The sequence below is a fragment of the Rhamphochromis longiceps genome, linkage group LG2 (genome assembly GCF_057381845.1).
Source record: "Rhamphochromis longiceps isolate RC_006_pf linkage group LG2, R_longiceps_female_GT1.1, whole genome shotgun sequence".
Lineage (NCBI taxonomy): Eukaryota > Metazoa > Chordata > Actinopteri > Cichliformes > Cichlidae > Rhamphochromis > Rhamphochromis longiceps.
Window position 1 is genome coordinate 20,705,095 of NC_140558.1, and position 18,595 is coordinate 20,723,689.

The following is an 18,595-nucleotide window of genomic DNA, read 5'->3' on the forward strand; positions in this document are numbered from 1 at the left end:
GAAGACTCAGACAAACATGTTTATGGCTTTATCTTATAGAACTCAATATCCCCGTGCTGGGCAAACAGGTTTTGCAGCCGTTTGAGCTAAGATTTTAAAATTATTCTTATAATGAAAACCTATACTTTGTCTCAGGCGAGTTTCCCATTCAAATGCATGTAACAGTGAGAAACGCATTGTCTTGGCGAAATAAAGCGTTTTTGAACAACTTCATATAAATCTCTGTAACTTTTGATAGAAGACTCAGACAAACATGTTTATGGCTTTATCTTATAGAACTCAATATCCCCGTGCTGGGCAAACAGGTTTTGCAGCCGTTTGAGCTAAGATTTTAAAATTATTCACATAATGAAAACCTATACTTTGTTTCAGGCGAGTTTCCCATTCAAATGCATGTAACAGTGAGAAACGCATTGTCTTGGCGAAATAAAGCGTTTTTCAACCACTTCATATAAATCGCTGTAACTTTTGATAGAAGACTCAGACAAACATGTTTATGGCTTTATCTTATAGAACTCAATATCCCTGTGCTGGGCAAACAGGTTTTGCAGCCGTTTGAGCTAAGATTTTAAAATTATTCACATAATGAAAACCTATACTTTGTTTCAGGCGAGTTTCCCATTCAAATGCATGTAACAGTGAGAAACGCATTGTCTTGGCGAAATAAAGCGTCTTTGAACAACTTCATATAAATCGCTGTAACTTTTGATAGAAGACTCAGACAAACATGTTTATGGCTTTATCTTATAGAACTCAATATCCCCGTGCTGGGCAAACAGGTTTTGCAGCCGTTTGAGCTAAGATTTTAAAATTATTCTTATAATGAAAACCTATACTTTGTCTCAGGCGAGTTTCCCATTCAAATGCATGTAACAGTGAGAAACGCATTGTCTTGGCGAAATAAAGCGTTTTTGAACAACTTCATATAAATCTCTGTAACTTTTGATAGAAGACTCAGACAAACATGTTTATGGCTTTATCTTATAGAACTCAATATCCCCGTGCTGGGCAAACAGGTTTTGCAGCCGTTTGAGCTAAGATTTTAAAATTATTCACATAATGAAAACCTATACTTTGTCTCGGGTGAGTTTCCCATTCAAATGCATGTAACAGTGAGAAACACACTGTCTTGGCGAAATAAAGCGTTTTTCAACCACTTCATATAAATCGCTGTAACTTTTGATAGAAGACTCAGACAAACATGTTTATGGCTTTATCTTATAGAACTCAATATCCCCGTGCTGGGCAAACAGGTTTTGCAGCCGTTTGAGCTAAGATTTTAAAATTATTCACATAATGAAAACCTATACTTTGTTTCGTGCGAGAACTCCATTCAAATGCATGTAATAGCGAGAAACGCACTGTCTTGACGAAATAAAGCGTTTTTGTACAACTTCATATAAATAGCTGTAACTTTTGATAGATGACTCAGACACACATCTTTATGGCTTCATCTTATAGAATTTAATATCCCCGTGCTGGGCAAAAAGGTTTTGCAGCTGTGTGAGCTCAGATGTTAAAGTTATTCACATAATGAAAACCTATACTTTGTTTCGGGCAAGTTCCCCATTCAAAATGCATATAACAGTGAGAAACGCATTGTCTTGGCGAAATAAAGCGTTTTTGAACAACTTCATATAAATCGCTGTAACCTTTGATAGAAGACTCAGACAAACATGTAATGTGGATGGTATTGGCCAGCACCACAGGCCCTGGCGTAATGTGCATGTCCTCATCCAACACCACTGGCCCTGGTGTAATGTGGATGGCATCAGCCAGTATCACAGGCCCTGGTGAAATGTGGATGTTTTCGGACAGCACCACAGGCCCTGGTGAAATGTGGATGTTTTCAGACAGCACCAGAGGCCCTGGTGTAATGTGAATGGCCTTAGCCAACAACATCAGCAGCACAGGCCCTGGTGTAATGTGAATGTCTTCAGCCAGTAGCACACGCCCTGGTGAAATGTGGATGTATTGGCCAGCACCACAGGCCCTGGTGAAATGTAAATGTCCTCAGCCAGTAGCACAGGCCCTGGTGTAATGTGGATGGCCTCATTTAACAACACTGTCCCTGGTGAAATATGGATGGTATTTGTCAGCACCACACACCTTGGTGTAATGTGAATGGCCTTAGCCAACACCACTGGTCCTGGTGAAATGTGCATGATATCTGTCAGCACCCCAGGCCCAGGTGTAATGTGGATGTCATCAACGAGCAGCAGAGGCCCTGGTGGGGTGAAGATGGCCTCACAGGAAGCACTGTCCCTGGTGTAATGTGAATGGTAGAAGCCGGCATCAAAGACCGTGATGTAATGTGGATGGCCTCAGAGATCAACAGTGGCCCTGGTGAAATGTGGTTTATATTGTCCAGCACCACCGGCCCTGGTGTAATGTGAATGTCCTAAGCCAGTAGCACAGGCCCTTGTGTATTGTGGATGGCCTTATCCAGCACCACAGGCCCTGGTGTGGTGATGATGGCCTCTTAGGAAGAACTGTCCCTGGTGTAATTTGGATGGCCTCATCCAACAGTACGGGCCTTGGTGTGGTGAAGATGGCCTCACAGGTAGCACTGTCCCTGGTGTAATGTGAATGGTAGAAGCCGGCATCAAAGACCGTGATGTAATATGGATGGCCTCATCCAACAACACTGGCCCTGGTGAAATGTGGATGGTATTGGCCAGCACCACAGGCCCTGGCGTAATGTGAAACTCTTCAGCCAGTAGCACAGGCCCTTGCGTATTGTGGAACGCATCAGCCAGCAACACAAGCCCTGGTGAAATGTGGATGGTAACATCGAGTAGCACAGGCCCTGGTGTGGTGATGATGGCCTCACAGGAAGCACTGTCCCTGGTGTAATGTGGATGGCCTCATCGAACAACACTTGCCCTGGTGAAATGTGGATGGTATTGGCAAGCAGCACAGGCCCTGGTGTAATGTGAATGTCCTCAGCCAACACCACTGGCCCTGGTGTAATGTGAATGGCATCAGCCAGTATCACAGGCCCTTGTGTTTTGTGGATGTCATCAGCCAGCAACACAATTCCTGGTGAAATGTGGATGTTTTCAGAAACCACCACAGGCCCGAGTGTAATGTGGATGTCATCAACGAGTATCACAGGCCCTGATGTAAAGTGGATGGTATCATCGAGTAGCACAGGTCCTGGTGTAATGTGGATGGCCTCATCCAGCACCACATGCCCTGGCGTAATGTGAAAGTCTTTAGCCAGTAGCACAGGCCCTTGCGTATTGTGGAACGCATAAGCCAGCAACACAAGCCCTGGTGAAATGTGGATGGCCTCATCCAGCACCACATGCCCTGGTGTGGTGATGATGGCCTCACAGGAAGCACTGTCCCTGGTGTAAAGTGGATGGCCTCATCCAACAACACTGGCCCTGGTAAAAATGTGGATGGTAACCGCCAAAACCACAGGCCCTGGTGTAATGTGCATGGCATCAACGAGTAGCACAGGCCCTGGTGAAATTTAATTGGTCTAAGCCAGCAACACAGGCCCTTGTGTAATGTAGATGGCCTCAGAAAGCAGTACAGGCCCTGGTGTGGTGAATATGGCCTCACAGCAAGCAGTGGCCCTGATATAATGTGGATGGCATCAGGCACTAGCAAAGACCCTGGTCTGGTGAAGATGTTCTCACAGGTAGCACTGGATCTGGTGTAATGTTGATGGCATCAGGCAGTAGCACAGACCCTGGTCTGGTGAAGATGGTGTCAGACAGAAAGCACAGGCCCTGGTGTGGTGAAGACAGCCTCACAGGGAGCACTGGCACTGGTGAAACATGGATGGCCTCAGCAGCACCACAGGCCCTGGTGTGGTGATGATGGCCTCACAGGAAGCACTGGCAGTGGTGTAATGTGGATGGCCTCAGCCAACAACACTGACCCTGGTGAAATGTGGATGTCATCATCCAGCAACACAAGCCCTGGTGAAATGTGGATGGTTTCGGAAAGCACAGCATGCCCTGGTGTAATATGGATGGCATGAGCCAACAACTCAGGCCCTGGTGAAATCAGGATGGTATCAGCCAGAAGCACAGGTCCTGGTGTGGTGAATATGTCCTCACAGGGAGCAGTGGCCCTGGTGCAATGTGGATGGCCTCAGCCAGCAACGCAAGCCTTTGTATATTGTGGATGGGATCAGCCACCAACACAGGCCCTGGTGAAATGTAGATGTCCTCAGCCAGTAGCACAGGCCCTGTTGTAATGTGGATGGCCTCATCTAACAACACTGTCCTTTGTTAAATGTGCATGATATCGGTCAGCAGCACAGGGCCAGGTGTAATGTGGATGGCATCAATGAGCAGCAGAGGCCCTGGTGGGGTGAAGATGGCCTCACAGGAAGCACTGGCCCTGGTGTAATGTGGATGGTAGAAGTCGGCGTCACAGGCCGTGATGTAATGTGGATGGCCTCAGCCAAAAGCACAGGCCCTGGTCTGGTGAAGATGGCCTCAAAGGAAGCACTGTCCCTGGTGTAATGTGAATGTCCTCAGCCAACACCACTGGCCCTGGTGTGATGTTGATGGCATCAGCCATGAACACAGGCCCTGGTGAAATGTAGTTGGCCTCAGCCATGACCACAGGCCCTGGTGAAATGTAAATGTCCTCAGCCAGTAGTACAGGCCCTGTTGTAATGTGGATGGCCTCATCTAACAACACTGTACTTGGTTTAATGTGCATGATATCGGTCAGCAGCACAGGGCCAGGTGTAATGTGGATGGCATCAATGAGCAGCAGAGGCCCTGGTGAGGTGAAAATGGCCTCACAGGAAGCACTGTCCCTGGTGTAATGTGAATGTCCTCAGCCAACACCACTGGCCCTGGTGTAATGTGGATGGCATCAGCCATGACCACAGGCCCTGGCCTCAGCCTACTACATTTCAGGCCCTGGTGAAATGTAAATGTCCTCAGCCAGTAGCACAGGCCCTGTTGTAATGTGGATGGCCTCATTTAACAACACTGTCCCTGGTGAAATATGGATGGTATTGATCAGCACGACACACCCTGGTGTAATGTGAATGGCCTTTGCCAACACCACTGGCCCTGGTGAAATGTGGATGGCATCAACGAGCAGCAGAGGCCCTGGTGGGGTGAAGATGGCCTCGCAGGAATCACTGTCCCTGGTGTAATTTGGATGGCCTCAGCCAACAACAGTGGCCCTGGTGAAATGTGGTTGATATTGGCCAGCACCACTGGCCCTGGTGTAATGTGAATGTCCTAAGCCAGTAGCACGGCCCTTGCGTATTGTGGATGTCATCAGCCAGCAACACAGGCCCTGGTGAAATGTGGATGGTATCATTGAGTAGCACAGGCCCTGGTGTAATGTGGATGGCCTTATCCAGCATCACATTCCCTGGTGTGGTGATGATGGCCTCAAGGGAAGCACTGTCCCTGGTGTAATGTGGATGGCCTCATCCAACAACACTGGCCCTGGTGAAATGTGGATGGTATTGGCCAGCACCACAGGCCCTGGCATAATGTGAAAGTCTTTAGCCAGTAGCACAGGCCCTTGGGTATTGTGGAACGCATCAGCCAGCAACACAAGACCTGGTGAAATGTGGATGGTATCATCGAGTAGCACAGGCCCTGGTGTGGTGATAATGGCCTCACAGGAAGCACTGTCCCTTGTTTAATGTGGATGGCCTCATCCAACAGTACGGGCCCTGGTAAAAATGTGGATGGTAACCGCCAAAACCACAGGCCCTGGTGTAATGTGCATGGCATCAACCAGTAGCACAGGCCCTGGTGAAGTTTAATTGGTCTAAGCCAGCAAAAAAGGCCCTTGTGTAATGTAGATGGCCTCAGAAAGCAGTACAGGCCCTGGTGTGGTGAAGATGGCCTCACAGGAAGCACTGGCCCTGGTGAAACATGGATGGCCTCAGCCAGCACCACAGGACCTGGTGTGGTGATGATGGCCTCAAAGGAAGCACTGGCAGTGGTGTAATGTGGATGGCCTCAGCCAACAACACTGACCCTGGTGAAATGTGGATGGCATCATCCAGCAACACAAGCCCTCGTGAAATGTGGATGGTTTCGGACAGCACCACATGCCCGGGTGTAATATGGATGGCATGAGCCAGCAACGCAGGCCCTGGTAAAATCAGTATGGTATCAGCCAGAAGCACAGGCCCTGGTGTGGTGATAATGGCCTCACAGGAAGCACTGTCCCTTGTTTAATGTGGATGGCCTCATCCAACAGTACGGGCCCTGGTAAAAATGTGGATGGTATCAGCCAGAAGCACAGGCCCTGGTGTGGAGAATATGGCCTCACAGGGAGCAGCGGCCCTGGTGCAATGTGGATGGCTTCAGCCAGCAACGCAGGCCTTTGTATATTGTGGATGGGATCAGCCACCAACACAGGCCCTGGTGAAATGTGAATGTCCTCAGCCAGTAGCACAATCCCTGGTGTAATGTGGATGGCCTCATCTAACAACACTGTCCCTGGTTAAATGTGCATGATATCGGTCAGCAGCACAGGGCCAGGTGCAATGTGGATGGCATCAATGAGCAGCAGAGGCCCTGGTGGGGTGAAGATGGTGTTAAGGTTCAAATATTGAGGAAGGAGAGTACAAACAACCATGGTCCAGAAGATCTTGGTCAAACAATTGATTTTAATGAATACACACGTGGGAAGAATAATCTGTACGCAGACAGGAATTAATCTTCGACTTAATCAAAGCATACACAGATTTTTATAGGTATCAGGGTTTGAATTAACGACGCCCCTTCATACGTCACAGACAGAATATATACATACGTCAAATCAAAACCACAATGACTTTTAACACAGTTTAAAAGAACGTTGTCTTCGTCTCGTCTGGAACACGAGCGCCACATCCTTCCAGACGCTGTTCCTCTTTCCAGAGACAAACATGACCAACTTCTCACCTATAAATGAGTCTAACTAGTGTGTGTGTGTGTATGTGTTGACCTTACATGCCCTCTTATCTCACCCGTTGCACTTCTGACCTTTTACCAGACCAGAGGCTCATCCTTATGTGTAATAACCTAACTGAAACTACTATGTACTATGTTGAATAAATGTTTTAATCAAGAACCTCTACTAAGGGCTTAGTAAAAGAATATAAAAGTATAACAGACAATTTGAATAACATAGTAATTCAAATAGCCTCGTCTAACCTGCTCAGAATAACTTAGACTCTGCTTTCACTTCTGCAAACTCTCTGCAACTTCCTGTCAACTGCTGCACTTAGTCTTTCTAAAAGACACACACTGTTTAAACCTCTGAATACAATATCAATGCTGCAGATTCTATTATTAATGCAAGGGTAATGATGATAATTATTTAACAATAGCAGTAAAATAATTTCCCTGCTCCACACTCCCTCTCTCGACCTCTGGAACACCAGAGGTCGCAATACATGTGTCCTCGCTCTGATCCTCTCTTGTCTCGGGCCTCCAGGATCCTCACCCCTCTGTGATCGCCGAGATCTTCTGCAAAGGAAACAAAACACCTTTTCCTGCATCTCCCTAACTTATCATATTTGGGACTCTTTAATCAAAAGCCTGATCCTAATATTAGATTATTCTGTTATTATATGTTACCTTATATATGTAATCAAAGTAGTTGAATTAGAATACTGCTGTAGATCACATTATACCCTTTAATATAGAGTGTGTGAGCTGTATGTAGTGTAGTTCTCATTATACTTTTGAGTTAACAGAACATATTCACATATTAGTTCATTAGATAAATGTGCATCACTCTGTATCCTTGATCTGCTGGGAATGTGTTACACTGTTTTCTTGACATGCTTAATTGTTGAATCATGAAGAGAAGGTTGTAAGCAGGAGACTCTGTGTCTAAAGACAGGGGAGATAGATAGACCACATTCCACACACCCACCTTACAGAAAGCAGAGAAACAACTGCCGAGGTCATAACTTAGGCGCTGTAACAGAGAAAAAATGTGATGTTTTGGCTTTTACGACTAGCTGGGGGCCACTAGAGACTATAAAAAGCTGAGCAACCCGTCACCATTTTGAGACATGTGCCTGACCCTCTGGTAGCATCTCTCCCGTCCGGACGTTGTAATGCTCTGACTGTTGAATTGTATGGAAATAAATGATTGTTGATTGAGCATTGATACACCGAGTATTGTCCCTCCTTCAGCCCAAAGATTCAAAGAATTGGGAGATTTCAACAACTTGGTGCCGTGTGACCCGGATCTTTGGTGTGCTGAGGAGGTGTAGATTTGGCCTTTGGTGAGATCGTGGGGCAAAGTGAACAGAAGGCCGGCCTAAAACAGAAAGGTAAGCACAGCCTGTTGTATTATAAATACCAAATGTGCATATTGGGCTTTCCAAATTAATCTGTTCGCTGAGTCACATGTATTTTCACAGTAAATTTGTCGGTGTCTGGTTTTTGGCGCAAGATACTAACAACATAAGTTGAGGCTGAATTCCAGTGTGTTAAATAAACTGCTTCTACCGAGATACTAATAACATACTACGTTGGACTAGTTGCAGTAAACTGCTTCTACCGAGATACTAATAACATACTACGTTGGACTAGTTGCAGCCACTTTACCTTCCACATTTAATTTTGTCTAATACTGGCTTCTGTAGCAATAATACGTTAGAATTTCTTCTGAAGACGCGGCCATTAGTCCAGTACATTGAAGTCGAGGTTTGTTTATTTTGTTTATGGTGTCAGTGACGTCCTGGCTTTTGCCGGCTATGAAATAGAAGTTGATTTAAGGAAAAGCAGATGCTGGCTTCACGGTGCAGTTGAACGCTGGCAACGCGAGAGCGAAACACGTCCGTAGGTTTGGTTTATGATACGGCCGTGTTCCGGTGGTGCGGCCGTGAAGTGCAGTAGTGGTTGGTGCTAGTTTTAGTACATTGGATAGAGGTTTGACGGTGGTTTGTGGCGTCAGTCGAGTTTTAAGGGCTGCGGTCATAATACAAAGTAAAATTTTAAGTACATAGAGCAACACCTGGTTTATGATGTCAGGTATAACTTCGGGGATGCAAGCATCACTTTTATGATGCGACTTTGCCCCGTTGTGGCGGTCATAAGCGCAGAGAAAGGGGTATTTTGGTCTATGGTGCAGTGTGCTTTAAGAAGATCTAATAGTTGAGCTCAGAGGTTTCTGTGCAAATTTCTGCTGATGAGAGGCGCTCTCTGTATGTCACACTGATGGTGTAACGCGCTGTGTGTGTAAGGCGCGCTCTGGCCGTGGGTGAGGCGCGCTCTGAGTGTGCTTTTTGTGTGTGTGAAGTCTGAACACAGTGACAGTGACGGTTGATGTGTTTGATTAGGAGGACATTAGAGCAAAGACACATTTTAGGATCAAAGGTTGATGCCTAGTGTACCTGTGGAAATAATTTTGCCCTAGGAGTGGCGACCCTCCTGTTCGTGGACGCGCGGCCAGGACCGGCGGCGTCCGGGTGCCGAGGTGGTGACTTGGGGAGGTGAGGGCCCCCGCATAGCTACGGAAATAACACTGGAACGGCCGTGTAATCACGGGTTCACATTTATTCCGGACTAGAACAAGACACATTTTGCGAACAAAGGTTGAGTCTAGATTAGTAAAGAAATATAAAAAGGTTGAATTCCTCGTTTCAGTGGTTGAAATTGTTGTGTGCCTGTCCCCTGACGAGTGTGAAATTAAAATAAAGAGGGAATTTGGAGCCACATAGAGATAGACGGGCATAATTGGGTGTATTACTCTGTGGTGTAATAAAAATAAAAAAGAGAGATAGTAAGAGGTGTGCAGTGGAGAATTATGGAGGAGTACAGAGAGGAATGTGTTGGGAGACTGGCGTACAGTTTACGCTGTCAAGGTAGGCGGGTTGCCTGCTTATCTGTTTAACAGTGATGAAAATGAAATTAAATAAATCTCTTAGTGTGTTAATACAGGAAGCTGCGGACCTGGACCAACAAGCACAGCGGCCGAAGCAAAATTATAGGTAATTGGAACCACATCCAGCACGAATCAGCAGCTGTGAAAAAGACAGCAGCGAGGAGAGAATTAGAGGAGAAATTAAGAGAAGTTTTAACACATAAAATTGGGGCCAACGGACTTGTGGAGGTTGGGAAGGCGTCCGGAGCATCACAACAAAAAGGTGAAACAAAAACACACACAAGCAGAGAAATCTGAGAGAAAGGCTCCTTTTAAGGTAACGCCTAGTTTGAGAAAAGATAAAATTAACCTGCTTTTATACAAATGCACATACACGCAATGAAGAAACAGCTTACACTCATGAACACGTGAAGATTTTCCAGCAAGGTTAAAGAAAAATTAACATACTTAAATGATGAAGTCTATACATTACTGACAAAGAAACCCTCTGGGTTGCAGGACAACAATTTAACTAAAAAAAAAAAAAAAAGGAACACTGGTCTAACCAACCAGGCAAGACGCAACAAATTTAGTGGTAAAAAGAGTCAAATTGTGACATGTTTTCTGTTGATTGATTAATAAAAGTGATTACTGAATGAAAGAAAATTCCTTTTTTGGGTTTTTAAACATGATCTTAAGAATTTTAACAGGTGCATGTTGTCCTGTCAACTTGGTGGGTTAGGAGTTGATTATATCGGGAGAGAAAAAACAAAAAAAAAAGGGGGAGAGAAGGCTGACACAGGGCCTGGTCCCGGTGTGTCTCCCCTCTGAATAACACAGCCAACACAACATCATTTTCCTGTTCGTTTGTTTTTGTTTTGTTTTGTTTTTGTTTTTTCTATACATATTTAATTACAGGCTGCTTTGCCGGCCCTGAAAGCCGAGGCTGACTGGACTCCTGCTCTCCCCCATACGTGACACTGACCAAATGCTGCAACAGCTGGACCCACAACAACGACCTGAGAATGTCAACAGACCTGCAGGAATGTGATCTCATGCAGCCGAGACGGAGAGCACTAAACCTAAGGCCCGTTTCACTACACGGGGGAAAATTCCCAGACTGCGTCAGCTGACAGAGCTGTGACGAGACGCCCGCCAAGCCCGAATGAAAAGTAAGGCCGAGCGAAAGAATGCTGACCTTGATAACTTTGCATTCACACTGTGCAGGACAGTGATGGACCAACACGGATGATCGGGTGGCGAAAAAGGGCGTGACCGAGACAAGAGGAGTAACTGAGGACAGAAGGCACCTCAGAATGGACAAAAACACAGAAGAAGATGCAGGTTTCACCTGCGGTGAACATCGACACTGGAGAAAGGACTGCCCCAATTGGGGTCAGAACCAGGACGGACTGAATTTTGAGCAGCAGCAGCAGCAATGGTCGCAAACAAACTGAAAAGGAGGGGGGCAGGACCCCAGGGCATGCTTCAGGCCGTGGTTTACCCAGAACACCAGAACAGGAAAGTGATGAACACAAACAGTGCCGTAGCTCCGCAAACGCACATAACGCACACTGCGTAGGGCACCAAATGGCCGGTAGGGCACCAAAAAAATCAGGGTCGTAAAAAAAAAAAAGTAAACCATATTAATACTATAAATATCATATGCATTAATATGGTTAAACAATACAAAAGCAACATAAAACAATTTTCCCGAGAAAAGGGGTGAATCTGCTTTGTGCCCTGTCTCCAGTCTCCTCCTGGTGCCCCCCCACTCCCAGTGGTCTGTTCTATAATTGGTAAACACCTGTTTGAACATGGCCTCGAAACGGCAACAGGAGTCGGGAGCGGAGAAAAGAAAGAAGAAGAGGAAGCGTGATGAAACTCAGGCGTCGCTTGCCGGTAAGGCAATGTTTAAATAATAATAATAAAAAAAGTTCATTATTGTAGCCCTTGCTTGCACGCTCATGTCCGTCAACTCTGTGATAGCTCCTGTTAGCAGTGTTCATACTGTGTTAACAAATGTTGCAAATGATTGATGTTGGGTAGTTTGTTTACGTTGTGGATATGAATATAGAATGGACTACTAAAAGCAACTCATCATGGTCACTCAATTGACGGTTTTCAGATAACGTTAGCAATCGTGACTCACGATTGCTAACGTTATCGTGATTCGTGAGACTAGCATTTCCCTCCTCAGGTTGCTAGCTGGCTAACGTCATGCATGCTACTGATTAACCTTAACTTTGGGATAGGTCAGTGATGCAGTCAAGTATTATTATCAGATTAGACAAGATTACTTTGTATGTTGCTGCATTTCAGGATATCTATAAAGACGCATATCTTATTTATGCCATTGACGTCTGAACACATAAATAGTTCTCGTCTTTCTTTAGGTTCATAGATCAAGGGCGACATCTGTTGGTGAAACTGTAATATGAAACCTATATCTTCCAGTAATATAGATTTCCTACTTGCGCATTTATATCAAATTATGTACAGCATGTTTATATTGCCATTTGCCATTATGAAAATCTATACATGTAAAATATAGTTAGTAATTTTTAAATGTACCAGTGACTTACTTAATTTATTAGTCTTATAATGCAATCTTTCGTAGGCCTACTGTAGATTCAAAATTGTATTTCTGTAAAATCCCTGAATATTTTCTCTTGTATGCAGGGTCAATGCTTAAATATGTTCAAGGAGGATCTCAAGGACAGGATGAACCATCCAGTAGTAGTGCCATCCCTGGACATCAACCACCAGCCATTGTAGACCCTGCAACAATCCCTAGCCAAGAAGAACAAGAACCATCAACCACCAGTTCAGGTACAGTTCCATACACAAGTACCACTGAGAGTCCTGTCACTGAGAGACTATCAGAAAGTGACACTGTGGAGACATGTGTGCCCCCTTCAACCGATCCTGCTCTTTGGCCAGCTCACATTGTAGATGCTGATCGTGTTGAAATTGTGCGGAGAGGTCCTTTTAATGTCAGCTCTGATTTTAATTTTCCAAAGGGGCCTGATGGAAGAGCATTTCACACTAGCCTTAAGTTCAAAATTCTTCCCAATGGAGAAAAGGTTCACCGGAGCTGGTTAGTGTACTCACCGCAGAACAATGCTGTGTTCTGCTTTGCATGTAAGCTTTTCAGTGTGAAGGATATAAAGCTGAGTACAGAGGGCTTCAGTGACTGGTCGAACATCAACATCCGTTTGAGGGGTCATGAGTGTAGCCAAGACCACATACAGTGCATGCTTAAGTGGAGAGAACTGGACACACGGCTAAAGAAAAGCATGGCAATAGATCAACAGGAGTTGACCTTACTAGAGGCAGAAAGGAAAAAGTGGCGAGAGATTCTCAAACGATTACTCTCAATAACTCTCTCACTGGCTTCCAGAAATTTGTCTTTTAGGGGCTCTTCTGACTGTCTTTATGAGCCGGACAATGGCAACTTCTTGAAGGAAGTAGAGCTTATGGCAACATATGACCTTGTAATGGCAAATCACTTGGCCAACATAAAAGATGAAGGTTCCCACACACATTACCTCAGCCCTGAGACACAGAACGAACTAATTCAGATTATCTCTTCAGAAACATTCCGCGCCATTGTGAAGCAAATCCAGTTGGCAAAATACTTCTCCATCATTCTTGACTGTACTCCAGATGTGAGTCACACTGAACAAATGTCAGTCATAGTACGCATTGTTTGTTTCCAAGCACAACCAGATATTAAAGAATACTTTCTTGGCTATATAAATGTGGAGCAAACAACTGGCCTTAACCTGTCCAATGTTGTCCTTGACAAGTTGAAGGAGCTTGGCATTCCATTTGAAAACTGTCGAGGACAGGCCTATGACAATGGGGCCAACATGAAGGGGAAGAAGCAAGGTGTTCAGGCCAGACTGCTACAATTAAACCCGAGAGCATTGTTTGTGCCTTGTGGAGCTCACACGATGAATCTGGTCATAGCTGATGCTGCCAAGTCCTCTCCAGATGCAACTGGCTACTTTGGGTATTTGCAGAAGTTGTTCAATTTCTTTTCCAGTGCCACCCAGCGATGGGCCATTTTAACAAAACATGTGAAATTGACACTTAAATCTTGGAGTGACGTTAGATGGGAAAGCAGGCTTCAAAGTGTAACTGCTGTCCGGAGTCAGACAAAAGAAGTGAGGGATGCTCTCCTGGAGGCCAGAGAAGCTGTAAGTGATGCAGTCGCAAAGGTGGAGGCTCAAGTGCTTGCTGAGGAAGTAGCCTCATTTCGATTTTTGATTTGCTCCATCGTGTGGTGTGAACTTCTTACAATCACAAACCAGGTGAACAAGTTACTACAGTCCAGCTCCATGCAGCTCGATGTTGCTGTCAGGCTCATTGACACTGCCAAAAGTAACCTCTCTAAATACAGACAGTCTGGGTTTGATGAGGCTGTGTCAGCTGCCAAAGAACTCTGTGAGGCCCTGAACATAGAACCACAGTTGAAAGAGAAAAGGCTCAGGAGCACAAAAAGGCAGTTTGCATATGAAGCTGTTGATGAGCCCCTCCATGATGCCCTTAAAAAGCTTGAGGTCACATTTTTCAATTGTGTTGTGGACTCTGCTTTAATCTCCCTACAGGAGAGGTTTGAGACCATGAATCAAGTGAAGGAGAAATATGGAGTGCTGCTTGATTTCAGCAAAGTGAATGGGATGTCCAAGGAGGATTTAAAAAAACACTGCACTGAAGTACGGAAGACACTGACAGATAAGGGAGTAGCTGACATTGATGGACCTGAGATGATGCAGGAAATCATCAACCTTCCTCAGCTGCCACCACAGACGTCTGCTTTGGAAATGCTGTCATTTTTACATGACAATCAGCTTCAAGAGGTATATCCCAATCTGTGGATTGCTCTGCGTATTGCACTGACCCTGCCTGTCACAGTTGCCTCTGCTGAGCGAAGCTTTTCAAAGCTCAAACTCATTAAAACGTACCTGCGTTCATCAATGGGGCAGGAACGTTTAAGTGGTCTGGCTGTTATCAGCATCAATGGTGACGTGGCTCAGAAGCTATCATATGATGACCTTATAGCTGATTTTGCAACCAGAAAATGCAGGCGTGTGCCTCTCTAGGCCCTAGAGAGGCACACCACGCCTGCATTTTCTGGTTGTCAGAGTATGCCCTAGAGTCTAGGGCATACTCTGACAACGAATTGTAAAAATGTTTAACATAGTTACTTAAGGAATGTGGCTTTTGTGTTCAAATTCTTATTTTTCTTATTTAAGTTTCTTATTTAAATTCTATTGTGAAACTATTTGTAAATATATTAATAATAATACTATTATATTATATATATTATTTTTTTATAAAAAAAATTACACATTATTGCCAGGCTCTTTGTTCTTGTTCCAATGTTCAATTTTTGTTTCAGTATTTATTTGTAACAGTATTTTTAACCTCCTTTAACCTTATTTATTTGTTTAACTGTCATGTTTGTTGTTATTTAATTAAACAAATTCCACTGAGAAATTCAAAAGTATTAATGTTTTTTTTTTTTTTTTCAGTGGCGGGGGGGGGCACCATAAAGCATTTGTGCTTAGGGCACCCAAATGGCTAGCAACGGCCCTGAACACAAACACCCACACAAACACACACATCTACATGCACTGACTCAGAATGAAGAGAAACAAACACACACACACACACACACACACACACACACACACACACACACACACACACACACACACACACATTGGAATGCTGATTCACTGAGAAGTGATCCACATACACACACACACACACACACGCTGATGCAATGAAGAATGCTTTGCTTATGCTGATATGCAAAATGCTGCACACAAACATCCCAATGCATAATTTTTATGAGGAGCCATTGATTACTTAGAATGTGTTATATGTCACCTAGAAGGCATTTATGTAGATTTTAGGAATAAGCTCTAAAACGGTTTGGTTATGAAAACAATGTCTGTGCGTGATGTCTGTTTATGGCTCAAGGCCTTGACTGAATTCTTTGCTGTGCTTCACACAGCCCTGATGAGGAACAGTGGCACAGAGTGAAATTGATGAATTAATAGTGTAAGGTTAGGTTGGAGTACGGCATTTTCTGTGATTGAGTTTTAATTCAAGGAGGAACAAAAGGTGTTACGGCACCTGAGGTTCTCATTCCCACACAATATTGTCCCGGCAGGAAGCAAAATTTTCCTGTGAATTTCTGGTTGATTGTTTGGTTTTGTTTAGCGCTAGCTTGATTTTATCAGTGAGCTTTGGCTTGTGTTCTTTCTCGTAAGCGAGAGAGGATAGTTTTATGCTTGGACATGTCTGCAACGGGCCCTAGTTTGTGTTATTGTTGTTAGTGTTTTGTTGGTTATGTCTGTTTTCGTTTTGTTACAGTGCACTGAGATAAGAAAATCTGAGAGGTGTGATCCACCGGTGGTGATATGTTGATATTTTGTGAGTTTATGATTTAACAATCAGCTCTTTAAACCAGGCCTGAAAGATTGAAATTTAAAGCGCTATGAAATATTCTTACAAAAACAGTTGCAAAGTGTGCTTCTCCATGATTGTAATTGGCTTGGGAGAAATTCACTTATAGGGAACACTGAGAAGTTCTGAGTCTAAAAGGATTGCACCGAGTCAATCCGGCCCAAAAAACAACAAGGAATTGTTTTCCTTTAAAATGATGACGTCATCTTGCTGGTGATGGATGCTCGAATAGGTTGCGCGTGAGACTCCATTATCAGCAACATCTGGTATGAATGTGTATGGAGGTATGCATGTGAATGGACTGTGATGGACTGACGACTAAAAGCTTTGACTGACTTGATACTGAGACAATGACTTCACCCACTTTAGGATTAGTAAATGCCAATAAACAATTCACCCAGCCGACAAGAGAAGGGTGGATGCTTCGCTTTGTTTTGTTTTGTTTTTTCAGGAGCAGGAGGATAAGAGAGACTGGAGGAGGAGACTCTAGCTTCACATAAGTATGAACTGCAGACTTAACACTGTGGTTGCTGATTTTGAGTTACTGATGTTTGCATTAAGAAAACTGTGCTATATTAGCTGTGTTTTGATTAAGGTATCATGTTATATTATTGGGAATGCCAAATGCTACAGTGGAGATAACTATTGATATCACTCATGACTGGAATATGTTACTATTAACCACAGCAGGCCACTGTAAAAAAGTCAATTAAATTTTATAGAGGAAAATCGCCAAAATTTAACAATACCTATGAATGACTGGCCACATTCAGAATAGAGATATGCAATAATAAACATTGGTCCACGTGATTTAGGTTCTCACTTGAAATAGTAAGTTATTAAATGTAGAATATAATCGACAGGGACATTTGATAGGATGTGGTACTGAAAAAGAACAAGAGCAAAGTAAATAAAGAAAATATTGTGTTTAGTTTGGATAAATTCAAATTAAAATGTACCATTACACTCAGAGGATCAATATGGAATAAAACATGTGCAAAATTTGTAGGAAGACTGATAACTGTTCTGTCCTGAGCGTTTGTTTCCAGAGCACCCACTTGACCACACCAACAGTTTCTCGCCACCGAGGAGGGGTACTTGCAAAAAGAATAAAATAAAAATCTGAGTTTAACAAAACATTTTAAATTTAAATATCAAGCTTACCTTTCTTTTTCCATGAAATGTGCTTGTGGGCACGCCAGCCATTTTGAAAAGGTGGGCAAAACAATTGGCAAGGCCACACCCCCACACGTGTGATATAATTTTAAAGGTACTGTTGCCCTCTCTAAGAAACATCAGGACTTAGAGGAGTGGCAAGTAGAGTATGCGAGCTACAAGCAAAAACTAAAATGTGTACTACAGTGTGCAAAAATGAAATACTGGGTCATCAGGGGGACATGAGGGACATTTATAAAACTAAAAGTCCCACTAACCTTAAAGTGCACTTGAAAAGCTCACACAAGAAGGCTAACCTAGCTTACCTAGAAGACCTCATCAGGGGGAGCACACTCCCCCTCCTTGAAGAGCTCACCCACTCAACCCGCATCCCCAGAAAACAGCTAACCCCAGATAAGGCAGCGTGATGTATCCCGAGACAACAGGACTGGGACATCTAAATAAAGGTGTGAAACAATCGCCTTCAAAAGGTTATCAATTCACTTCAACCAAAATTAGGACCACACGGTGCGGCAAGAGTTAATAGTTATTAGTCTCAACACCCAAGGATAACCAGAAGAGCATGACTGATATGATGGAACTGGGATTTTGTTACACTTAATTTTTGCAAAACACAAATAAAACTAAATTGAAACTAAGGATTTTCAGAAAATAAAAACTAAACTAAACTAGCAAACAATTGGTAAAAACTGATTAAAACTGATGAAAATTGCAAAACTATTACAACCCTGGTCCAGACTAAGATGGTGTTGGACATCTTCAGGGCAGAAAAGGGTTGGTGTGACCAAGGTGTGGTTTGGCTTGTTGTATGTACATTTCAAAATGTTACAGCTCTGGATGGACCAGTTACCAGGGCATGGAAGGATGACAGACTTTATTACATGAGGAGAAGGGACATTTTCGGGATCGAAGATCCTCAGGGATGACAAGGCTGGAGCAACGGTACTCGAGAGAAGAATTTCTGATACTTTCTGAGATATGATGTCACCAACCTTCTCTTTTAATTGTCTAGCTCCAATGAATTGACACATGGGAGTGTGTCAAAAAGGGGGAAGTTGAGTCCGAACATCAAACAATGGTTTTATGAACATCTTATGACGTTATTTCTGTGTTTAAT